We start from the raw sequence: 27,012 nt of genomic DNA, 5'->3' as shown, positions 1-27,012 counted from the left end.
ATTTGTCTCTTAAGGTATTAGATAAGTACATGCCAGCACCTTGCAGCTGCACTCTGCAATATACAAAAGACAAATTGGAAACAGAGGGCAAAGTATCTTCTTGACTCTGACGCTGATCCCCTGTGTTTGCTCTGAGTGGACGCAGTACTTATGCGGATAAATAGACAAAATTATTTTCCACTGCTGTCAAGCCAGCATCCAAGACAAGAAGGAAAGCATTTAAATTTAATAACATTCTCTTCAGCTTCAGGGTGGACTATGTGTAAGAAATGAAAATCTGTAATATGAAAAAAATATATATCTATTCATGACATTTCTGGTTCCTGTCATTTCTGTTCTTCCTACAGGAAGAACATGTATTGTGCCAAAGGTGTCTGCTTAACTGACTTTATCAACAAGTGATTATTTATTTATTTTAGTTCAAATAAACTTTACAGGCAATCTTTTGGGAACTCTGCCAAACCTAAACCAACCTACGAGCTATTTAAAGTTCAATTAATTAGCAGGACATAATTAACATGGGAACATTTAAGAGAGTGTATATGCAATCAGCCAATTATTATCAACACAGCAACAGAGGTGTGACACAGTATGGGTTTCAAGCATATTCACCTAAGTGTGTAAAGATAATGAATATAGCAGTGACTAAATATTTCGGTTTGCCATCCATGTGAAGCTACAACAAGTCTGCTTCTGCAATTTGCACCTAAGCTACAAACCATAGAGCTCAAGACGTGTAACTGGGAGTACAAAAATTTCCCTGAACTTACAGTGCTGTTTAACAGCTGAGAATCAAAATTGTACTTTGCAGGTGCATTACCAGAAACTGAGACCCTTATTGTACTGTACATTTGTCATTCGTGTCTGTGAAGTGAGATTTCCCACCAATAAGCAAAGCACAGCAGTGGATCAGCAGTCCAGTCAGATTTGATAATCAAATCAGTTTGACCCTGGATGATCCTGTCATTCTGAAAGTAAAAGCTGTGAAAAGTGCAGAGTTTAGGGAACACATTACGTGCCAATTAACAAAAATTATGCTGCAATAGTCAGAACAACCATTGCCAGCCCACTGTGGAAGCCTAACACTGGTGATACTGGAAACTTCACTACTGCATTGCTAGAATGCAGTCATGATCCTCAGGTAAGCACCACTTAGATCACTAAGATGAAAGAGTTATCAAAGCAGTCAGTATTTTTCAGCTGAGTTATCAAAGCAGTCAGTATTTTTCAGCTATTCCTGAGACAAAAATTCAAAAACCATGGTTAGGCTGAATAAAAAGCTTTAAGATAGCAGCAGAAGTATACCTACTTCTAAAGGTGTAAAACACACTGGTGAGAAGCTGGATTTAACCTTAGCTGTGTGCTTAGTACTGGAAAAGACCCCTTAAATAAACTTGCCTTGTCAAAGACATTGTGAAATAAAAGAAGCTGACCCAGAAGGATTCTTGAAGGCACAACAGAGGAGTGGCTTTACAGATCAGCAGTGTTAATAAACTAGAAGAGCTGACCCAGGATGGGATTAGCTGGAGGAGCAGGCAGTCTGTTGCGAGCACCTGATTGAGCTGGAACAAGACAGAAGATGAGAATAAAATACCTTGTGGCTTCTGTCAGAACCCACCACTAAACTTTCTGGGGAATAAGATAAATTTGAAGGAAGAGAATAATTAACTTCTCTTCTGGAAAGTAATCAGTAATTCATTCTGACTTCAGGGGAAAAAAAGTGGTTTTCTTGGGGAGGAAATTGAAGGTATGTTAGTTGAAAGAATCTCTGTACCCCACCTTTTCGCTTTGTTTCATTTAACCTCTTTCTTGAGCCTGGCAGAAATCTGAAGTTGAATGCAAGGAAGAGGGCAGGACAGTCAAGATCCATGTTCTTTTTACAACACATTGTCTTCTGCAGTTTGAGCATGTGATGAGAGCTGCCATATCTGGTTGACACTCCTGCAGAGGAGTGTCAGCAAAGCAGAAATCACTTCTGGATGAACAATTATAGAATATCCTGAGTTAGAAGGGACCCATAAGGATCATCAAGTCCAACTCCTGGCACCACGCAGGTCTGCCCAAAAGTTGAGACCATATGACTAAGTGCAGTCCAATCACTTCTTAAATTCAGACAGGCTTGGTGCAGTGACTACATCCCTGGGAAGCCTGTTCCAGTGTGCAACTACCCTCTTGGTGAAGAACCTCTTCCTGATGTCCACCCTAAACCTCCCGTCTCAGCTTAACACCATTCCCGTGGGTCCTATCACTGGTGTTTACAAAGAATAGGTCACCTGCCTCTCCACTCCCCCTTGCGAGGAAGTTGTGGACAGCGATGAGGTCCCCCCTCAGCCTCCTCTTCTCCAGGCTGAACAGGCCCAATGTCCTCAGCCACTCCTCATATGTCTTCCCCTCTAGGCCCTTCACCATCGTCGTCGCCCTCCTCTGGACACTCTCCAACAGTTTTACATACTTGTACTGTGGTGCCCAGAACTGCACACAGTACTTGAGGTCTGTGGTGTAAATGCCTGAAGTAACTAGGAAACTAAAACTAACATTCACATTTTTTAAGGAAAAGGTACAGCATTGAAGAGGCTTTCAGGGTAGGGCATAACTGCATTACCTGAGCATTCCCTAGGCTCCCAACCTTAGATGCTATCACGCTGGGGAAACTTGGTGTGCTAGCTCTAAGGAACACCACGGAGCGTAGAGTGGAGTGGAGACACCACGGCTAGGCTCTGTAATCAGGTGGGGCCTCAATTGTTCTTGTGCACAAAGCTGCATTTTTTGCCACCCTAAGCCAAAGACCTGTCATGTTTTGACAAATGCTTTACCCTAGTGTACTTTTTGCTCATTATAATATCATTATAATACCAAAACACACCTCCATCCCAAAAGCTACCCGCCTCCAAGGTGCGACCACCCCTCACTGAGCATGCACTCTGAATTTCTCGGAGCCTATTACTTTAAACAGAGACGGGAAAACTTTACACCAATCATAACTAAGATATGCTTGACTAGAGCCACTCAAGCTCCACCTAAAAGATAGAAAATAATATAAATTGGCCCGAGAGAGAGGGGATGTTAGGGAAGATACCACCGTCAGGGGAGATACCATCCCGAGGAAATACAACATCCTTAGAACCTCCTGACTCCTGGGATCAGTTGACAGGCTGAGCCTCTCTTCCCCCCCCCATTGGGATGCCTTTGGGTGAGATCTGAATACTTGCTTATAAATCTCTCTAGAGTCTTTGATCCTTTTAATGCATTTATTTCTAGGCTGCGCACCTGTGACACCTGTGTATTTCATGCATACTAGCTTGCTTTTGCAGACAGTCACTATTGCTGGCAATCCAAAAGAACCTGATTATCTGTTGCTGTAATAAACCATACTTGATTGCATTGTGATAGCTCTCATTAAGTGCAACTAGGGTGAGGGTGGTTATCCATGATAGTTCAGTGTTCTGAACCAGACCCCCAGACGGTTAATGCATTTTTGGTGAATGTCTGACGGGACCCCTAGACGGTTAACGTGTTTTTGGTGAATGTCCGACTGGTTCAGTACTCTGAATCCAACCGGGCCCGTAACGGTTAATCAGCTACACCCCTTAACACGACAAGGTCAACCACAACCCCCAGATCCCTCTCTGCAGGGCTGCTCTCCAGCATCACATCCCCCAGGTTGTATGTATAGCCAGGGTTGCCCTGTCCCAGGTGCAGGACCCAGCACTTGCCTTTGTTAAACTTCATGTGGTTGGGTGATCACCCAGCTCTCCAATGTTCATTTAAAATATTGATTTTTATAGAAAGCCTTGATCTAAATGTAGTTTAATCGGAATTATATAGAAATGTCATTTCTCTTCTTGAAAGTAACTGAGGATTTTCTCCATCTCCTACTGTAAGATACTAAATTATGCTTATGTAATCTCTGGCAAAATTGGTTAATAGTCTCTGTAGGCTTGGATGTAATATACATCAGATACTGCAGATCTCCTTTGAGAAGATCAAACTTTTACCACTCAGTAGAAGAAAGTAATTAGATAAAGACTTACTGAATGCATTATTTTGACTTCTGGGGTTTTGGATTCTCTTCCTGTTTATTTTATTTTATTTTAAACTTACATGCAGTTTGGTACTCCCATATGGTTTAGGAAGGTTAATGAAAACTTCAAATTTCATTTTTTTAAGCTGCATGTTCTCAACTCTAAACAAATATTTTGAAATCTAAATGCAACAAAGAACCAAAATTACATAAAGGTGCATTACTGCGGCATTTTGATGTGCAGATGAGTTTCTTCCAATGTTCCTATGTTAACAAATTAGTAGAGTAGTAAGGGTAGTCCAAAGCCTGGTGGCCTCAACTGAATTTTCCAGAGGTACCTTTCAGCCAAAGAGAGATACCTATCTCTTCAGTAACCTTAGTCTAACGATTATCATTCATGATGTTACTCAATTCATTACATGCCATCTTGCATAATCTCCTATCAGTTTTTTAATAGAAGGTTTTCTTACACTTCTTGACTGCATAGTTACTAATACCTGTCATTTAGGCATATATTCATACTTCAGTCTTTATCAATAATGAAAGATCAGAAAAAAATCTGTTTGTTACTCATCTGCCTGTTTCAGTTATTGCATCACCTCAGCTGCACAGTCGAAGTAGGTTTTTTTTCAAGCCTTAATCACAAATAAGCCATTTCAAGCCTTGACTTGAACAGTTCTGTTTTAGCTTAGATTGGTCAGTAGCTTAAATGCTACTGCAGCAGGAAGAATTTGCTTGTCTATCTAATCATTAGCAGAACAGTTCTGTTCAGTAATATTAATGACTGTATAAATAACAAAATAACTTCATACAGTTTTGCATAGACATAATTCTCTTTTAATACCTGACCTTCTTTTAATAAGCAAACTTATTGAAATTCCTTTTTAAAACTATTAAATATTGTAGCTATAATAAGAAAGAGAATATTGGGTTGTGATATTTAAACCACAGGTGATAAACAGAAAATTTGCCTTTCATACATGAGTTGTCAAGCATTCTGTTGAACATATTTTTTTCATATAAAAGATGATGGTAGCTACATTGTCTGAACTGCTTTAGAAATATCAATCTTTGGATATCACCAATGCAGCCAAGTCTTCTACCTTCACTTATCTCATAATAGCTTGTACAGGATATCCAGCTGAAGTCTAACTCTTCATACAAGAGTTACTCCATCAGGATTACTAATTTCACTTATACTGCATTAGTGCCAAGGAGACTTGCTCCCTATAAGCAATACTAACACCAAAAATTGCCACGAAGTCCAGCTGCCAAAGGACTGACAAACTAAAATCTTCAGATTGCACATTCCTAAGTTTTCTCATGGTTAACTGTAGAAATTAAGAATATTTCTAAGCAAATGGACCCTAACCCTTCTCCCCCCCCTCCCCTTTTCTTTCCACATACACATCACAGCCCAGAATCTTGAATGTCTTGAATGGCAACTCAGTTACGTGAATGTGAAGTTAACAGATGAACACAATAACAGCAGAAGATGTAAAATCACTGGCCGTGACACACTCTGTGAAGACATACCTATTTCTCTCTAAAGAAAGACATTTGCATGACATGTCAAAAGAATATCTGTAACCACTAGGCAGAACAAGACTTCAAGGGCTAATGAATCTTTTGGAATCAAAATGTTTATGCAATAAGGTTGTCTGTGCACAAGCTAATATAGCTGTGAGAAATTTGTAAGCACCAGATCTTCAGGTAAGGCAGAGACCATTTACAAACTAACTAACACCAGCTTCCCTTGTAAAGGGAGCAGGATGAAGGGACTAATTTTAATAAGATAGAGATTGGTTAAGTAAAAATCACCCCCAAACTTCCAAGACACTTTTGTCTAATTGGTAGGTATCTATATTCAACTGTGAAAGAAAAGAGGAAACTCAAAGTTTTTTCTTTATTATTGTCTAAAATTAATTTACACTTGCCATCACTGGAGTACTCAAATAACATCTTTTGCCACCTCATGCCCTAAAAAATAGTTTGGAAAGATGTGAAACCCTTTTTATGAAGGAGAGCAGTCTCCTGAAAAGCTACAATGCCAACTACAGCCATCCTAGCTCTTTAAAGTAGATCATTATTTGATTATCAGACACACATGCCAAGTCATAAATTAACATTAAAGTCAGTGATGGGACCTGAACCTTGATCTAGTGGCTTCCCAGGTGAGTGCTCTGCACTTGAGGTAATAGAGTAATTAGACAGCTTTTCCCTCTAAAGGATAATTGCTAATGCATGTTGGCTGTTGGAGAGGAAGCCCTCCTGAGGAACAGATATGGGTTTCCTTTTTCATTAAAAAAGAACCTTAACTTTTTCAGTGGTAACCTTCAGCATATTAAAATGTTTAGTGCCTGAGTCAGATAGAAGTGTCCCTCTGAGTAACAGACAATTAAGCATAGCAGACAAGTGGGAAAGTAGCACAATGGTTCTCAGAAAAACAACAGTGGCCTTTAAATAATAGCTGCCCTATTAACCATTCTGTGCAGGTGTAGCCCACGGTACTGAGAACCAGTGTACAAATATTAGGGGTATTGACAAAAGTAACAAATTCATGTGATCCACAAGAAGATCACAGACAGTCTAGACCTAACCTATTATTATAATTTTCCAGAGAAGATACCTCTCTTGGATGTGTCAGGTTGCATATGTACAAATCTCTCTGCATACAGAGTGCACGGGTCCAGTTTCTTTACTTTTCCTGAACTCTGGCCTTGCCCTCAATCATAAATCTGCTTATATATAAGTGTATACATGCATTTACTAAATAGATCAGATTAATAAACATCATTTGATCTAAATCTAATCTTACCAAATTAAGATTACCCTGACAAAACCAAAAATATCATAGATACAGAATCTTAAACTATCAATACTCAGAAATTCTGGTAGATGAAAGAGAATTTTACAACTGGTGAATATAAAATCAAGTAAGATGTCTGAAGCTCAGTTTGAAATGTGCAGAAGTTTTCCTAGTGACATGAATTGAGCCAGCTTTAGGGTCTAAATCATTTATGACTGATCCTGTCTTACCTTACCTTGGCTGTGATCATTAGCATTTTGAGGATAGAATTTCCAGTAAGTATGACATGCTGCTAGTATATTTAGTCTCAGACTATAAATACCAATATTCCATTTCCTTTTAAGTATCTTTAACTTCCAGGAAGATGTTTTTACTTTCAGAAGTAAGATCTATCTCAGTATATTGCAGATAGGCACATTACATGGCTGGAGAGATTCCATGGGTTTCATCAGTCTTTGTCTGTTAACTTTGAATGAGAGTGACAGGAACCCCTTCAGCTGGATTTCAGTTGGATTTTTACATGAGACAGATTTGACCAGCAGAGGATCTTTTCCTTAATTTCGTATTTTTGCATTCTTTCAAAAGTTTTCTATAACATTTGTTTCTTTCTACATCTTTCCAGGGTGAACCAGCCTTCCTGGAACTCAGCAAGTCCCGTCTGTCACTGAGAGGTAAGGCCACTTCCAGAAAATTTGAACTATTATCATGGCAGCATTAGTGCTGCAGGTACAAGTGGCATGTCAGCAGTAGTAGATGGAGCCATTTACAAATTGCATTAAAAAGAGAGAAGTTATGATTACTGACCCCTTGAAATACAGTGAAAACCCGTTATAGCTTTTTTGGTTATGATCCCAGACTGCACAGCAATTTTCATACTACAGAATGAAGTACCCTTTTGTTTTCAGTCCACACTTCTCCCTTGCACTACTTCACAGCCAGCAACAACAGTATGTTGGTAACTCTCTTCTGGAATAGATATAAAGTCAAGGTTCTGACCATAAGTGCTTATTGAAGATTACCCTGTGCTTTTGGCACATTTGGAAATATTTAGTTGCATGTTCAATCTAAACTTCAGTTTGAATAACTATGTATACTAGCTACTCCGCTTGGAATTACTTTCTCAAACAGTCTGGTAGTTTTCTTCATTGCTTTTCAGAAATAAATACTCGCACATACATAAACCTGGCATTTCATTCCCACAACAAAAGACACAATTTACTTTTTCTATTTATGTACTTCCTCCGTGGACCTTCTACCACATATCCTCAACAAAAATCCTTTGATATTCATGGGGCTACTGGCAGAGTAAGTATCTTGCAGTACTAGCGTGAGGTAAGGCCATGCCCTTGCACTCTATTACATATGGGAATGGCAGAGAGAAACGCTATGGACCAAATCCTCAAAATTATTTATGCACCTGTCTTCATAGACCTTAAGTACATTCATGGATTTCAAAACAGTGCATCCATAATGAAACAGAAAACTGACACAGTTTCTGGAATCCCAGATTAGCGGTATTTCCTATTCCCAAGTGTAGCAGGTTTGTATTTGCCAAATTTACAAGTCCTGTGCTAGAGCTCAGAGCCCCACAGGCTCTGTGTTTGCACAGGAAGGTAGTGCATGTGCAAGCAAGCAGACTGCTGCACGGGAAGGGGATTTAGTGTTTTACAGATTACAATGTGTAGAGAGGGAAATTTCCATTGCAACATAAAAAAAAAGGTAGGAGACCAGCAGTGAGAACCCTTGCTACACTACCTTATTGCAAATGCATCTCAAGAATCCCAATTAATGGATGCCTTGTGTCCGCATATTCAAGAAGCCCTTTTGCTGAGACTGCCAACGTGAATAACAGTGTAAGCTACTTGTGGTACTGGCCATGGCAGGGATGACAACTGTCCTCCAAGAACTTGACCAAAAGCACTACAACCCTCAAAATTTAATTTTATGGATAGGGAATTCTGGGTCCAGTTAAGTGTCTTTGGAAATAATTTGGCTTAAAATGAAGTTCAGGGCTAGATTGGTTGCAGTTGCTAAACCTGCTTTTGGGAAGGCTGTGTCTCTGGGATGTGAGATGCCCTGGTAAGCAACTGTTTACTTAAAATGCTGTGTGAATATTTTGGAGTAGGAAACTATTTAACTAATTTACCATTTTGTCTGTTGACATCTTACAATCCTGTAATTTATTCATCCCTGCATTATCTGCCAAACTCTTTCCAATTTATAGTCTATTAATTGGACACCAACAGTGTGCCTTATGAGCATTGGATATTCATCCTGTTGTTTCTGATTCTCCTCTGAGTGTGAATTGTTCTTGGCATCTGACTTCCACTGTGACCGCTCAGGCTTCCAAGTTCTGCATTAACCTTCTCATGAACATCCTATAATGTCACTTAAAACTTACTGTTGCAGCACCATTACTTGTTTGAACGTTCACTGAAGTCAACCCAACCAATATAAATCCAATATGTTACCTAATACAAATGTGGTTAAAACCCATATGCATTAATATTTTTGTTGCTGTTGTTGCTATTTGAATATGATGGATAATGTTTCAGTATGTCATATTACTGACATTGAAGTGTTGATAATATTTTGGTTAGGCAGGCATTGTTTTCAAGGATTTGCAGTTACTACCTTCTGTGCTACAACTGATGTGCACACCCTAGTTTTATTACAGTTCATTTATGAATCTGGATGTGAAAAAATTATTAGTTAACGTTAAAGATGACAATAAAATACTGGCATATTTCTTCTTAAACCTGAATTCTCTGTTTATAATATTGATAGAATTAAATTTTCCTAGTGCCTGGAATCTGAGAGAGAAGTTTAAATAGCATAATTTAGTTGGGTTTGCCATAATTTGCTTCAGCTATCTGACTGTATTATTAAGCATCACATTTGACACAGACATTTTAAACTACCTGGCATGGAAAAAAGGTGTTTCTTTCTAGTTTTATTTAGGAATTGTTGAAAGTAGTATTTTAATCTATTTCTTCATATCTATTTAGATGAACTTTGTATTTATTAAAGGATCAAACTGTGTTATGATGCTGGAATAACAGCTTCCTTTTAAAATTATCTGTTTCTAAAAAATCTCAAAGACATGCTGATAGAGAAGATATGATCCATGTGACATAATGACCATTCAGTAGTCAAAGAGGCAATTACTGAGTTGATGTTAGTGAGGAGTTCAGGGTGTCAGCATGACAAGATGAAACAGAGTAGAGTCTGTATGAAGCCAGGGGTTCTGTATGCACTTTGTGCTCATTCCATTAATCTGAAATCACAGACTCAACAGATCCATAAATAAGGGGACCCAACATGCTTTAGGTTTTGTTGGTGTTGTTATTGAATAGTGAGCTCTTATGTGTGGATGGTAAGGTGGTTTAATTTTTTTAAATTTTTACCTGAGTGATTAAAACAGTAAAAATAACCCTTTGGTGTACCTCGCTCACATCCAGTTTTGTTGGCTCAGAAGTGGAAAAACGAAAACCCAGTATTTTCTACTCACTGTGGCTTTCTGAATATCATTATTCCTCTAGGGTTATTCTGGTTTTACATTATTTTGTATTTTTCTATGTTTTGTTAGATGCCTTTAAATGTTATTGTATGTCCCTTCACCCATTTCCAGCCTGGCAAATCATCTTTCCCTTTGTTTTGCAGTAACAAACCTATTTTAAAGACACTCTACTCCCCTCATCTTAATTTATAAGTCATCAAACAAGACACTAAGAATCACTAAGGATATAAGAAAAATTTTCACACAAGGAGCCTAATGCCCTGATCACATTTGGGGTTGAGTAATTGCATTTCATGCATAGTGCATGAACATGTGCAAGAATCTCCTCTTTGCACTGTCAGCTAGACACAGCACTATGGATCAGGTTGCTATTTTTCAGATTTCTAGGAATGTTTTATGGAGAGAAATACATATCTGCCAGCAAAGCATTTTCCAAATGAAGATGGAGCATAAAACCACCTGCAAGTAACACAAACTGGTAATGGTGACATTTTGCTGTATAACTACATTCACTAGCACAATAAGAGGTAAAGAGCAAAGTTTTCATGTGCTTGCAATGTCAGGGAAAGTTGACAGTGTAAGCGCACAGCTTGTGCTAAAAAATAAAAATAATAATAAATAAAAAAAAAAACAAGAGAGGCCACAGCAGTGTCAGGAAGGATTTCTTCCTGACAAATACAATGTCTCTTGGCTTCCTCATTCCATAGCCCTCCCAGCCGGGTCCCGCAATGGCAGATGAGAGCATGCCCTTTGCTTGTCAGTCCCACCAGTACAGCTGCAAGCAAACACCCAGATCACAAACAGAAGTTGTATTTACAATCTGTGCTGCTCTTTTCTCCTCTTTTGCAAGCATTTGTCTCATCTTCTCTTCAAGGAAAGAACACCGAGTTCTAATAGAAGCAGCATATGTGGGCCTCTACCAACTTATTTTTGCTCTTTCCCCAGGAAAGAGCAAATAGTACCATCACTGTTTCATCAAAATATGAGTAAAAATGTATGTTGTGATTTTGTTTTTATTTTGTTTTAATGCTGCTGAAGGGGAAAGGGAATAAGGGATATTGTTACAGTGAATACTTTACTTTATACTTCAAATGCTTTTAACCACTTATCCTTTTCTCCTGCAACTATAAAGAAAGGTTAGAAATATTTTTAGAGGTGATTGTTTGCCATGGAAGTAAGTGGGTCAAAGTCTCTGTGTTTGAAATTCTGTATCTTTTCTCATTATTTAACTCTGTACAGTGGCATACCATGACTTTCTAGACTCAGTTCATAAAAATAAATATAATAGTTCCCATAGAGCAAAAAAAATTAATAATTTCATATTTAGAAAAAAAAAGAATTTAATTTCTTAGGAGGGACAGAACACAGTATTCATGTGCTTGTGATATCAAATTTTAACATGTTGCAGCATTTAGAGGCAGAAAAGATATACAAATTTAAACCAACATTTGGAAAAAAAAAACACATAAATTTGGTTCTCAGATAGCAACTCTGGCTTTGTAGCACTGGAAGTGCTGGCTGCCAGAGCTCTAGGTTCACTTCAGAAATGAAAAAGAAGTCTTTAACCATTCACACAAATCCCAACATCATCTGACAGCTGAATAGGGATAAGATTTTCTTATGTGTTTCTTGCCTTGTCCTCCCACCTTTGATTTATTTGAGCATTTTTATTTAAGGGAAAATTTCAAGACTCTGGTCTGATTACAGAAAATGTATAAAAACCCTAGATCAGAACATTGATGATATCCAATATAGATTTCCCCCCAGTTAACTTTTCAGAGTTTTATAGCTGTCCTTGTTTATTTAGGCTTTCCTCATATGGGTATTTTCTGTTGAGTTCTCTGTTGATTTTCTAGTGATTCCTAACGCTCTACTTATTGTTTTGGCATCAGATTGGCACTAACTTCATGTCCTATGAGAACAATTTATATCGACTTTAAGATGTTTTTCGTGAGTGGAAATATTTAATTTGGAGCCCGTAATGACATAAATAAAGTTAGAATTACTTTCTTCTCCATAAAGATTACTTTGAATGAATTTCCCAGTAACTCAGAATTAAGTGGTCCTCCTATAATTTTTCCAGGTCTGCTATCGATTAAGTTCCCCTGCATAAATTTACATCAGCCAGACTTTGTCAGAGAAAATGTCTCTAAATACACAGCACAAAGTTTAGCACAGAGCCCTGTGAGACCTCATTAATAACCTCCTTCCAGCATGAAACTTTAGCATTTATGCCTATGCTTTTATATTTCTTTTTTTTGACCAGTTATTAGAATAAACTTGACAGTCTTTAAAGAACCTCTGCTGACAAAGTTTTTGTAAATTCAGATTTGTTACATTGCTCAAACGAGCCTTATCGTGTTTGCTGCTGACATCTATGGACATACTTCGGCATCAGGTGCATGTACAACAGGTCCAGTGTTGCTGCTGTGAAGAACATGTACCAGAAATTCACACAATCTCCCACACACCTGCCTGATTTGGAATCATGGGGGAAAAATATTGAGCTCTCAAAAAAAATATAGCACCATAATCCTTTCATCAGAGCAGCTAGTCTATACCCATGAAACAGCCTAATTATTCAGGGAAAGCAGAAGATATGTAGTCTTGTACTCTTACCAAAGGCCACTTCAACATAAAGTGGTTATAAGGATGTGTTTTTTGAGTTTATAACAGTTTTTCCACTGTCAGGAAGTACAATAGGACTGTGAACCTAAATACTTCTTGTTATTTCTTGGGTCCCAGCAAGTTGCTAGCACTGTGGTACTGGTGACAGATGGTACCAAGTGTAATGTTGCTGCAGCCAGGACTTGCTCACTCTTTTTGTCTGTTTGCGGGCCTTCATCAAGCTGCTGAGACCCAGTAAGGTGGACCTGAGTTTCCTCTAGCAAAAGGAACAGGACAGTATTTGACGCCATATATTCTTGAGCTATGTTCCCCCCCCCCCCCCCAGATATGATATTTTCAGTACCTCCCTGATCACTTTTTACCAAGCTTGATGTTTGGGTAAAGGAAAGAGGATTTGCTACATCCTGTCAAAGGAAAGACAGTTCATCTTTGTCAGCAGTAGCTGGCTTGCCAGTTGATACCCACGAAGTCCCAGATTAGCCAAAACACACGATGCTTTTCACAGCAGTGGCTGACTGCAACGCTGCAGAGGAGCAGGGGCTGAGTCAGGGTTCAGTCAGAGCACAGAGAAGAGACAAAGACTTGGCAGGGGGAACACTTGGGACGTGAGCAGGTCCCTGAGGGAGCTGCAGGGAAGGTGTTGGAGGGAACTGGAAGATGAGCTTGTAATACAAGAATGCACACATGAAATGGGTCTGAAGTAGAGGCATGCAGGGTACTTAAGATGCAAAAAAGTGTATGAAACTGGAGTTCATCTTCTGCTGTTCTCAGAAAAACTAATTTATCTTCCATTAAGGTCTCCTTATTAACAGTCGTCTTAGACACCAGACATTTTCAAAGAACTAATGGTTTCTTCATCTAAGGCAGATGAATCTTTTTTACACAGCTAATTGTTAATTCCTAGAACTCTGGTGTAATTCCAGATTCTGAATTAATCTCCATCAGGCAAAACTATTCACTTTCAGGATGTAATGATCATATTACCCCTTGAAGTCACTCATTAAGTTCACCCTGTCTTATTCAAGAAGGATGCTGAAATCTTGACTGACACTTTTGTTGCTGCTTTGTTAAACTACTTTAATGTACTTGATATGTTTTGGCTTCCTAAATTCTTTATGAACTGTTTTGCAGTGATCTAGAATTCAACATGTTTACACAGGCAGTCAGTTCAAGGAGTAACTTCTCTGAATCTGTTTTTCATGTCAGACTACACGTAAAATCCAACTCAATGCAAAGTCAATTATGTCACTGAAAATATTTCCCACCCCACTTGTCTTGTGATCAACACCTGAGCCACTAGTTAGATCAGCACCTTACTGGTGGAAGGCTGGAAAGCACAGAAAGCTGATCAAATCATTCAATGATATATTTTTTCTCCCTCTTCATGAATTCACAATGGTAAGTCTTGCAAATCCTTTTGCATTACACTACAGATTATTTTTTAACAGAAAATATAACTGTAATAACTATAAAGGAAAGTGCTCCATACTTAATTTTTTTCATATCATTCATTACGTATATAACTGCAAGTAATAGTATATACAGGAAAAAAAAATTAAGAAAAAAATACATTGTTTCTCTAAGACTAAAATGTACCAATATTCCCAGATTTTCTGCATTATTTTATGATACAGAACAGCAGACTCAAGATTTGCTAGACCACAGCAGAATGCTAACTGCTAATTCATGTAATCAATAATGAAAACACCATCTTTAGATATTTTAAAGAAAAGCCAAATGCTTCACTGTTGCATTTAAAGGATTGGACAGACAGCTGGACGCACACACCACCAGTGGACTTTTAGCAAAATTAATAGAATTCTAGCCAGATCTACTTTTAATTTTAGGACCAGGCTTTGTTGCTGAACTAGTGTGAATTCCTGTGGGTCATAGGAAGGTGATTTTCTCCTACTGCCAAATTCCTCCTCCTGCACAGCAGAGAAATGGTAAAAGAGAATGTTGCCTTCTCTCCACCTCCCACCACGTACTTCTGCCCAAAAATACAGTCCTGCCCAAGCCCTTCTGGTCTCCAGAGCCAACACAAAACTGAAGAGCATTCATGCTTGTAGTGTGGGGGATTGTTGTGAAAACTTTACATGCTGTTGTAAAAAGGTAGAAGTATACCATTGGCTGTATAAAGAATCCATTTCAAACTATACTCTTTGTTTTTTGAATCTAAATGTGACATAGTCTCAACAGAAGGCAATTTGATAGCCTTGCATTTGTACAGGTGGCTTATAAAACATGTATGTCTCTCCTCCAGCTAGTGGCTATTAAGGAGAGCAGGTGATACACAAACACATGATCAATCCTACTGCCTGAAAGTGTGGAACAATTAAGATATTTTATTGCATTCACTTCTTTGTAACTTTGTAACCATATTGGAATTAAACAAATCTACACTGTTGTGAAATCTATGAAAAAAAAAAATTGACTGAAGAAAAATAGTCTCTTTTTCAATGATACCCTTAAGTGGTCTGAAAAATGAACTAAAGTTTTCTTTAACTAACAATAAACAATTCCAATATTTCAGTTTTCACTGAAAGGGTAGTGCAGCAGTCAGTAATCTTCTCATAAGCAAATATAAAAATATTACCACTTCATATATAGGAAAACACAGGAGAAAACGACATGCATGACATGGATTTCATTCTCTGGTTATTCAAAATACCTCTTATTTTTCAGTCTGCTAAGTAAAGGTACATTATAGAAAAGGTTGAAGCACTGAGGGTAAGAAGGAGAATGGGAATAGGCTGTTTGATCTATAACTTTCATGTTGATTTCAGTTGCTGCGTTAGAAAGGAGAACCATCTTCCTCCTCAACCCTCTTCCACCTCCTCCCCCTCCCCCCAATAGTTTTATTTACTGGTTATAGTTACTGGTCACTGCTTTCTTTAACTAGTTAGAGTTGAGAAAGGAATTTTTGTTGTTGTTAAAGTACCTCAGAAAATGATAGAAAAATGTCTTTGGCAACCTTTAAACAACTGCATGACTTTTCTTCCTTTTTCCACTCTTGCTATGGAATATCTATTTCTCCCTAATATGATATATGAATATATTTACAGTAAACAGCTCCTTCATTTTGACAAAGACTTGAAGACAGGGACAGAAAAGTGATGGCAAAATCTATACCATAATAGATGAGTAAACAGCGTTGACTTTCTAAGTAGATTCTACCCTTGCGAACACTGTGGCATTATATATCTCGTCACGTTTTTCGAGCTTATATTCCTTTAAAGCATCTCAGAGTATTTATGGCTAAAAGTATTCATGGCTGAAATCAAATACAGACCAAACCAAAGTCTTATGCCTACAGAAAGGAAGGCCCTGCCTTCTTATCCATGTAGTATGAGAACTTCAAAACCCACATTTACTCAAATATTTCCTGCTCTTCATAATTAGCAGACCACATGATTTTACTCTTGGTAACAATTAAGACTATGAAATGTAATTTTACAACATGAAAACCATATGATACCACAAAACCAACAACCTGTTAAGCTTGTGTGCCTTCATCCTTTGTTGAGTGAAGCTTGACAAGAAAAACTATAGCACACTTTGAACTCAGATGGACCTGAAACCTATCCTTTAAACCAAGGAATTTTCAAAGAGAGAGGAATGAGAAAGAACAGGTTAGTAGGTATTAAAAGACAGGTCCATCAACATAGTCAATGTCATACTGAAGCCCCCAGAAGAAATACCATAACAGGGAGGATAAATATCACAAAAAAAAAAAAAAAAAAAAAGATTTTTAAACAATAAAGGCCACTGCAGCATACTAAAATTCTTTGAGTGGGAAGGAAATGTGTAGATACTGTTGCTGAAAGAATTTTTATGGGTCTAAACATCCTTCTTTCCATCCCTGTGCTTTCGGGATGGAAATAGCATAGCCTGAGGGACACAGCTGTTGCTCAGTCTAGTCAGAAAACCTCTTCTTTTTAGCTTTATAAATCAATCTAGTAGGTTTTCCCACTTTCACACAGCATTTTGACCTTAAATAGGGAATGAGGGATGGTGGGTGAATGATTTGCCAAACATTTTGCATAGCAAAAGAAAAGACCCGTCTACTTTCTGATTATGTTCCCTGAAACTGAATGGGCTTCTATAAAAACAAACGGTGAACCAAGGAAAGAGAACTGACAGATGAACAGACACCTCAACTTGTGAGAACTGAGCAGAGAACATGCCTTTGTTCTGCAATTACTTTAGCAACCCACAGCAGTTCATCTTGAACTCACATTCTCATTTGTAATGACTGCAAATCAAGTGTCTCAAAAAAAACAAGACTACTCTGCAGTAGCTCAAGCCAAATCTTTTCGACTGTCTTACATTTTTAAAACAAACAAACAAAAACAACAAAAAAAAAAACAAGCCTGTTTTCTGTGGATAGCTTGACTATTTAATACAAGTAAAATCATTTAAATTGTTTTGCAATTAGGATAGACAAACTTTAGCAAGGCAGGAAAGTAACTACAAACTGCTTTTTTTTTTTTTTCCTCTTTCTTTCTTTTTTCTTTTTCAATTAAGTTTGTTGCATATTTGCACAAGACCAATTATCTTTTAACGTTTCATGTAAAATTCAAGAAGAAAGTGTGTGTGTGGGGAGATTAAAGTAATATCAAGCAAGAGCCATAAAGGCATACTGACAGCATACTCAAATCAAAAAATGGGTGACACAATTGGACAGCAGATTTATAACTCGTGTTCAGAATAATAATAAATGAATGAACAAGCTATAGTTCATATTTTCATTGTAAGGATGAGATCTGGGGCTACAAAAGGGAAAAGTGAGGTTTGAGGATGTTGGCATTGAAGATAACATTGCCCTTGTTTTTAAGCAGTAAAGAGATTGTTGAAAATGTGTATTTTACTCTCAGTGCAGAATTATGCTAACTCAGGAGAGTGCTTTAAGACCCAAGTTCTGTGGATATTAGCAGAGTCAGATATACAGAAAACACTGTGGAGGATTTAAAAGTATGAAAAGCATAAGGATTATATAGACTTGAACTGTGAATGAGGTTGAAGTGCATTCAAGAAAGCAATAAAGACTAGTGAACCAGAAACGCCTTGCTCACTTATGATAAAATATCTAGTTAATACCAAAGAAAAGCTTCAAATAGACTTGTCTGGCTCTTTAGAAAGTCACTGTAAAATAATGCTGATATTCTTTGTATAAATACTTTCACAAATAAAGAGTCTCTTTTAGAAAGAAGATTGGACTTGGTAAGTAAGCAGCTTAAGCAGTAAAGAAAAGCATATTAAAATTATTTCTTAACTTGCAGAAATGTTGAATAATGGTCCATGGCCATGTTCTGTAATGACAACTTACTGTACACTGTTCTCAGAGCAATGTAGTTTCCCACGTTTTCCATATGAGATACATACCAAAAGGTTAATTTTATCCAAAATGGTTAAGGTAATCAATACAAGTGCAACAACTATTCACTTCTTTAGGCTTTCAGTCTTACTAATTTTCTTGAGTAGTAGAGCGTTCACTAACTACTCTCTTCAGTAGCATTCTTTTTCCTATTTTTAGTTAAAAAAGATACCTCAAACTAAGTGGACTATATTAATATAATATGACTAATCAGAAAAAATGATTTATCATTTATGGTGGATTTTGCTAGAATTATAAGATTCAAGTGAACTATGCAAGAAATAAAAACACATTCCAGCATAAGAAGCATTATAGACACTAAGGCAAAACTCGGTATTTCTCCATCTGTTACCAATTCAAAATGTGATCCTCGTCAATTTTGAATGCGAGACTAATTTTGGTATATCAACTGTTCTCTTACTGTTGGGTGACAATTTTTTCCCCCTCTTTTGAGCTAAGGAACTTAGAAATGCAAAATTGAAGACTCCTAGTCTAAGTAGGGTATACAAAGCAGTGATAATCAATTATAGATATTTTAAAAAAAAAAAAAAAAGAAAGCATCCAAGAAGAGCCAGGAGTCTTTCTTACCTCTCTCAAAGTTCAGGGCTTTAGAGTTACATGGGAAAACATGCTTGTTAAGTGTAGGGAGACTCTTACAAATGGTACCTCCAAAAAAGCTCTAGATAGTGCATCAGCCTCACAGCACCACCACCTCATTGGCTGTGCCTCCACATTTACAAAGCCTCATTAGCAACTCATTAGGAACACTGCAGATGTGATGCACACAAACCTGCTCTGGGAGAGGGAATTAAGGAATCTGTACTAGAGAACTACATCAGAAACCTGAAAACAATTTAAATGATTGTTCAGAGACTATCTTGATCATTATATAAAACAAAAATAAATCAACATTTTTAGCAAACATTGAGTGAATAAAAAAAAGTTACACCTTTTAGAGATGGAGAGGTTAAAACAACAGCTGTCTGGGTCAATTCCCAATTTATACTTGGATTTGCAGTAATAACAGAAGGAAGTTACAGCTTTTACTTAGTGCCTTCAGGAATTACTGACTTTATTTGAAGTCTATCAATAGCTTCTTGTAGTAATGAAGAGGATCTTTCTTTCAGTCCTGTTGTTAGTATCAACAGCTTCTAAGTAATTCTTACAATTGCTTCTTTGTTTGAAGCTTTGTTGTTTATTATGTTAGAACAAATGCCAATTATCCATTTGGCATGCCTAAAAAAAAATAAAAATCCTGTGGTCAGAATGCACTCAGTTCTCAGTAAAACTCATGGCAAAATTCTGCCTTAGTTCTGTGGAAGCAGCAGATGCTCAACGTTATTCACAGTCTATAGATCAGAGAGTCTTTTAAAGATAAAATACCAGAAAACATACAGTTAAAAAGATGTTGGGACCTACACTTGTTCGAGGAAGCTCTTTGAGTCCATCTGTGATACTTCTGCCTAAGAACATGTAATAAGGATATGTTTGGTAAGTTTCTGATGGGAAGAAGGATAGAAATAAAGGTAAATGCAAATGTCTGTCATACCTTTGATATAACTGTGAGTAGTGGTCCTTGAACACAGGGGAAGAAGAGTTGATTTTCTAATGCACAGATCTTAACATCTGAGGACTCAGTTATACCTTGTTACATATTACGTGTTGTTTTTTTTTTCCACCAACATCAGTTTTAAGACAATACAACTACTGACTTCATAGCATATGTGGGAAGAGAAGGAGTATTTAAAAAAAAAATTGCCTCTGGATACATCAAAAGTCAAAGTAATTACAGATTCCATGTTCTCTGCTCTTTCTGCTGTTCCCTGCTATTCTTACTTTCTTGAGTTATTTGAGCAGGATATATTTAATCAGAATGTTGTGTTTAAAACATCTAACCTGATAAAGCATGCACGTGTAAAATAAGCACTGATGGGTGAAGAGAGTTCTGAAGTTGATCATGAAGTTACCAATGCTATGAGAACTATATAGCCACAATTCACAGGCTACACACTTTGCATTCGTTTCCTGGAAGGGCAAGCAGTTGCCCTGCACTGTGAGGTCAGGCACAGGGAAACATGTTAAATCTTACAGAAATATTCATATACAGAAGTTCAAAAGGTTAAAATAGTGGTTAAAATGGACCCAGGAGAGCATGTCATAAACTCTCTCAAGTTCTGGGTAGTCTGAACATCAAAAATATATGCTCTCCTCTTATTGCATCTTATTTTCTACTACTTTTGATTGACTGTATCTCTGTATCCTTTACCTTTCAGAGACTGTATGCTAGTTAATACAAAAGTTACTGTATGTAAAGAAAGTGATTTGTCTAAGATATCCTACTTGGCAGTGATCTGCTTTTGGACAAGAGCTCCCAGGGAGCTAACAGATAAACCAGAAAAATTAATACAGATAACTTTGTCTGAACCTACAAAAGAGGTGGCATTGTCTTTTCCTTTCTGCCAGTAATTTGAAAGTAGGCTCTGTCATTTCTAAAAATACTTGTGTCATTTGTGCTTGATTTCTCTTATCTAGATGACAGTCTAGGCCAAAAGGTAGTTGAACCACACTTAAGAGAATGGTCTTGGAAACTCATTCTTTTTCCACTAGAAAATACTCAGGAACTTAATTACCGGTTCATATGCTTGTCAAATGGGCCTCAGCTCATAACCTTGAGTTTCCCTGGAACAAACCAATACCAGAATTACTCCTGACTCACAGAAGAATAAAGCAACTACAGGAATAGTATCTACACACAATTAGAAAGAAGAGAAAAATACTCTCTACATTCTGCACATTTTCACTTTCCCATTAGCATTATCCAGTGTAACAATTTTACATCAACTTTGTATGTTTCTATCATGCCAAGTTTCCAGCAACTGAAGGCATGTTGTCACTGTAGATAAGCTATGTATACATAAGTCCATGTGCAGTAAGTCTGACACACCCTGATGAGCCGCTTCCCATTCATGTCCTGGCCGTTTAAGTCACCATCTACACCTGTACTCAATGGAAATACTGGGGTGCCTGATGTGACTGCAATTTGTGCCCTCACTTGTTTTTAGAAAGGGGCCATGTCCATCTCCAAGTCAACAGACACAAAGCATACCATCAGGACGGCTTCAATTTAGAATTTCTTATACCATGGAAAACCATACAGAAGTAAAACCCAGCCAATGAATGTATCCTGCTAAGACATAAATCTATACTCAGAAAATTAAGATCCAGAGCCAAGCCTGAAATAAGTCAATAAGACTGTCAATAAGAGGTGCAAAAAGGTTGGTAATACAAAAACTCATCCCTAATAGAAGCCATATATGAGTAGCTGTACTAAATAACTGTGCTAAAATCCCATAAATTCTAATACTCATTTGCTAGGGGTTAAAAAGAAGCCACAAACAGTTGGGGAGAACATTATCTCCATGTGTCCAAGAGTAATGTGTAATCCAACCTCTCACTGACTACAAAAAAGAAACATTTTTTTGTGGGGGTAAGCTATATCCGAATTAACCCATTTAAGCTTTCTTATACAGTCTTCCAAGTACCTCATCCCAGCCTCATCTGACAATGGGATACCGGTGTAACTCAGTATGGCAACTTTCATTTACCTATGGTAATTCTGAGGAATTTTATGGGGCGGATGTAATTTCATGTTGGTTGTAAATTACACAGTGGACTTATGAGAATAAAAACCTTTGATTATGGAAATTAAAATGCAAGGTTCCTAAATCTTCTATGAAAAGAGTTATAGGATGCAAGATATCAATTTCTTCAGCTTTTTTAAAAGCTGTTGTTAAAAAAAGTAAGAACAATGTAAATTTTTATTAACACACATACTTTACTTTTTTTTTCTGCCTTAAATTTAATGAAGCTTTCTAGTTATCAAGTCTCAAATCTCCACTTTCCAGTCCAGTTTTCATCATTTCACATGATTCTTTTACCCTTATTACAGAAGCTGGCTTTATTCCCAACTCATAAAGTGACCTGAATGTGCAAGGAGATATTTTCTAGCATTGATTTTCCTTCATTCATAATGTTAATGGCATGACTATTCCTATCTTTGCTTTATGTACTTTCTTAGCTTTTATTATTTTCATAATCCAACAGTAACTCACATTTTTTTTTTAATCTTTCTTTTTCTAAAAAAATTTATTATTATTTTTTTATTTTCCCTATACTCAGACAATAGGAGATATATCTGGTGAATTTGTTGATTGGGTGGGCGCTTTTTTTTTTTTTTTTTTTAATCTGTTTTTAAAGTAATGTCAAACAAGAATACAGAATCACAGAATTTCTAGGTTGGAAGAGACCTCAAGATCATCGAGTCCAACCTCTGACGAAACACTAACAGTCCCCACTAAACCATATCCCTAAGCTCTACATCTAAACATCTTTTAAAGACCTCCAGGGATGGTGACTCCACCACTTCCCTGGGCAGCCTGTTCCAGTGTCTAACAACCCTTTCGGTAAAGAAGTTCTTCCTAACATCCAACCTAAAACTCCCCTGATGCAACTTTAGCCCATTCCCCCTCATCCTGTCACCAGGCACATGGGAGAATAGACCAACCCCCACCTCGTTACAGCCTCCTTTAAGGTATCTGTAAAGAGCGATAAGGTCACCCCTGAGCCTCCTTTTCTCCAGGCTGAACAAGCCCAGCTCCCTCAGCCACTCACATTTAAAATCAATTCTTGTTCTGTAATCCAGCTGACCAAAATTCCTCTCTGAAAATATTTCACAAGCTCTTCACCTGGACCATCTCCTGTCTAGAGTACTATCAGCTTCATGTTATATAGTCTGGGGGATGCTATACCCACACTTGTTAATGGAATTTAAGAAATAAATAATGTTTTTCAAGAGAGACATTGGGAATCTATGTATTATAGGATGAATTATTTTCATTCCCAGTATACAGTTTGTCTCTTTAAACATAGAAACTGTACATAGAAACTACTAAATATTGTAACCTTCCATTTATAAAATCTCATCCTTCTTCTTTCAAAGCATCATTGTTTTTTTTTGATTGTTTGTTTTTAAATCTACATTTTTCTTCTATTTTTAATGACTTTTTTTTACGTATTACTTCTTTTTTTTTTTTGTGAAATAGCCATTAAAATATAGGAAATCTTACCCTGTTTTTCATCTAGAAACTAAAAATTACAGTATAATTCACAAAATAAAGCCTCACAATCTTCTATCAAGCCACTCTGATTCCGACTTAAAATCACACTGGTTTCTCTCTTCCTCACGTGGTGATGGCACAGTTGTTCCTTTGTTCACAGTCATGCTATATGTTCATTGGCCACTAGACATATGGTGTGCTATTAGCTCTAACAGATCTTTGACAGAGAAAAGTTCCATCATACAATGCCTGTTTCAGATCACTAATATCCATAGTTAGTCTTTTGCTGTACAGCTCTTTTACTAACAGGAAATTAAATAACTATAAACAAGTCTTTCAAAAATTGAGGCCTTTATTCAGTAAAACCAAGCATCTTGGCTTTGAACTGCTAACCCTTTCTTAAAAAGGATAGAATTTGTAATTTCTCTAAATCCTATCTCAGCTTCCTTTACAGAAGACCCTTTTCTATTTTAGAAAAAAAAAAAAAAAAAAGACAAAATATCATCTCCGTTAAATTACTTTTTCAATAGTAGATGATTTATAGTTGATTAGGTAATTAAATCAAATACAAGTGGCTGAAAGTAAATCTATTTTTATCATCCCTGTAAATTAAAAGTTCCGCATCATAAAAAATCATGACCATCTTGAAAATGACTAGTGAAGTGCTTTTTATAGGCAAGCAGGATTTATTGTCAATTAACGTATTGAACTGTATAGTCAGCATAACCCTGTGCTCAAGACTTTTTAAATTATTGGCTTCCACTATCAAGCTGCTCCATATCACAGTAATGAAATGTATCTAGCTATTCACATATTGAACAATTCCTTAGGTTGGGTTTATATCTCACTATAACAACATTTCATTTTATTATTATCTCCAATCCTTTGTAATGAATACAAATACATTCTTTTTTTTTTCCATCATGGGTTTATCAATTTTCATTGATTTGCCTGTAATGAATGCAGCCAGGATGGGGGAGAAATTTTTTTCAAAAGATCTTATTCACTAAAACGTCTGTAAATTCAATTTATTTTTTTTAAATGTCACTCACAGTGGCATCAATTAAAAGAAAATAAATAATTAGAAAGCAAATTAAAAGGAAATATTAATTTAAGCCTTATACTTAAATAATAACTGTATAGAGGAATATGTGGACCTCTATATGTGGACCTGACATTTGCTTTTGCAATCTTCTTTCCATACACTTAAAAAATAAATAAATTCTCATTATAGTTTTGCATTTCATATAGTTTAATTTGTTGTAATGCACCACATATTTCTTTGTCAATAAAGATCAACTTGACTAATGAAAATGTAGTTTAGAGTGGAGAGGGTGATTAGCTTTACACAAAGTATGTCTGTAAGTAACTCATGCCAGCATCTCCCCCAAGACAGTACTCACTGAGTACTTTCACCATCGAAGTGCTTGCTGAACAGGGCAGACCTTAGCACAACATATGTACCTTCTACATTTTTTTTTTCTTAATTCTGAAACCTAAATAAAGCCCCATTAGTAGAAAACAAATATAGACATCTTGAAATGCACATCCCAACTGTGTTAGAAACTTTCATATTGAAAAACAAACTTCTAAATGAAAACACAAAGTGTTCTCAGTTGTGACATTTTATTGTACTATAACCATTGCATCTGCTTGTGTTTGGCAATTATATCATTATATGACAACATAATTTGATATAAAATGATGCAATAACATCCTGGCTTTTATTCAGGCACAGCAAAAAAAGCCATGGAACACAATCTCCAGTCTATCCTGGAAAACAATACAGACTGCAGAATCTGACATATTGTATTTATGTTGTGCAACAGAATGGGACAAATCTGGCTGCATAAAGAGAAAGAAAGAATTGTTAAGCAGAAAACATCTATCCTACTCACATATACATAAACACACGCACATATTTATACACAGAATTCTTCTAATAGGTAGAGGACTTTAAAACAGATGAGGGAATCAAGTGCACCCTCAGTAAATTTGCAGGTTATTCTAAATTAGGAAGGGCTGTTGATCTGCTTGAGGGTAGGAAGGTTTTGCAGATCCAGACAGGCTGGCTCGATGGGCTGAGGCCAGTCACATCATGTTCAAGAAGAGTAAGTGCGAGGTGCCGCACTTGGGTCACAACCACCCCATTAAGTGGGTACAGGCTGGGGTAAGAGCGTCTGGAAAGCTGCCCAGCAGAAAGGGACCTGGGGGTGCTGGTAGACAGCTGCCTGAAAGTGAACCAGCGGTGTGCCCAGGTGGTTAAGAAGGCCAATGGCATCCAGGCCTACATCAGAAATTGTGTGGCCAGCAGGACCAGAGGCATGGCTGTCCCCTTGTATACAGCACTGATGAGACAGCACCTTGAAGATTGGGTTGAGTTTGAGGCCCCTCACTACAAGGCTAGTGAGTTGCTAGAGCATGTGCGGAGAAGATCAAGAAAGCTGGTGAAGGTTCTGGAAACCAAGACTTATGGGAAGCAGCTGAGGTATCTCCTTTTGTGTAGTCTGGACAAAAGGAAGCTGAGGGGAGACCTCTTTGCTTTCTACAGTTACCTGAAAAAAAAGGTTGTAGTGAGGAGTATCTGTCTCTATTCTCAGACGACAAGTGACAGTACATGAGGAAATGGACTCAAGTTCATCAAGGAAGGTTTAGATTGGATATCAGAATTGTATTTATGGAGAGGGTGGTCAAGCATCAGAACAGGCTGCCCGGGGAGGTGGAGGAGTCCCAATACCTGGAGGAATAGAAGAGATGCATGAATGTGGCACTAAGGGACATGGTTTAGTGATAGAACTGAGTAGGTCAGGTAGGTAGTTAGACTTGGTGATCTTGAAGATCTTTTCCAACCTAGATTATTCTAAGGGACTAGATTACTTCTAGAATCAAACTGATGCTGTAAATCACCTTCCCTAGAATAAGAGATGGATAAGATGTAGTGGAAATAAAAAATGCAGTTAGTATACTTCTGCATGCTATCAGATGAGGTATGGAAAACTAGCAGCTTATGCCATTATGGTGATTTCCAAGCTGCAGATATACCAGTCCTGCTAAATGAACAGTTTCCTTCTCAGAAAGGCAGACAAACAGACATGACTGGTACCAATAAATGTAATGAGAAAATTGTGCTTTTCAGAATTACATATTATGCCCAGAAATCTCACTGTCGTGTGTGTTAACTTTCTTATATATTACAAGACCAGTTTTTTTTCCAAGGTAAAAAAGACGTTTATGAGTAACTCAGGACCTTTTCCTACTGTTGCTAAATTGGGAATAAAAGATTAAGATGCACAAAATAAGAACAAGTGTTAACAAATTCCTCCTTCCATGTTAAAAGGAAGTTCAGAAACTGTCAGGCTGATTCCATGTAAACCTACTGAATTTCTTTTCTCCAAGGATATTCTTAAATCCAGTTCTCCAGATAACCATACTGAACCCAGTGAGAGTCTAGCATCTAACTTCACCATGCTGCTTTGAAAGTTCCATCTTACAGCCTTACAAGTGTGCTTTGAACCAATTACTTCAGAGTAAAAACATTCT

The 27,012-nt window shown here is 37.2% G+C and overlaps 2 long non-coding RNA genes across 2 annotated transcripts in view; one reads left to right on the top strand and one right to left on the bottom strand.

Moving 5' to 3' along the window:
- Window positions 1-19,129, bottom strand: part of LOC110351452 (uncharacterized) — a 248,467-nt gene extending 229,338 nt beyond the window's left edge. The window contains exon 1 of the long non-coding RNA XR_002398918.4: window positions 18,944-19,129. This is a non-coding gene — a long non-coding RNA (uncharacterized lncRNA). The remainder of the gene's footprint in view (window positions 1-18,943) is intronic.
- The window catches only part of LOC113845258 (uncharacterized), a 40,216-nt gene continuing 15,850 nt past the window's right edge, over window positions 2,647-27,012 (top strand). The window contains exons 1-2 of the long non-coding RNA XR_003500711.3: window positions 2,647-3,190; window positions 7,453-7,501. This is a non-coding gene — a long non-coding RNA (uncharacterized lncRNA). The remainder of the gene's footprint in view (window positions 3,191-7,452; window positions 7,502-27,012) is intronic.

Source organism: Anas platyrhynchos, chromosome 15, assembly GCF_047663525.1.
Source record: "Anas platyrhynchos isolate ZD024472 breed Pekin duck chromosome 15, IASCAAS_PekinDuck_T2T, whole genome shotgun sequence".
Classification (NCBI taxonomy): domain Eukaryota; kingdom Metazoa; phylum Chordata; class Aves; order Anseriformes; family Anatidae; genus Anas; species Anas platyrhynchos.
Note: the sequence above shows the minus strand (reverse complement) of the source record. Positions and strands in the feature narration are given on the sequence as shown.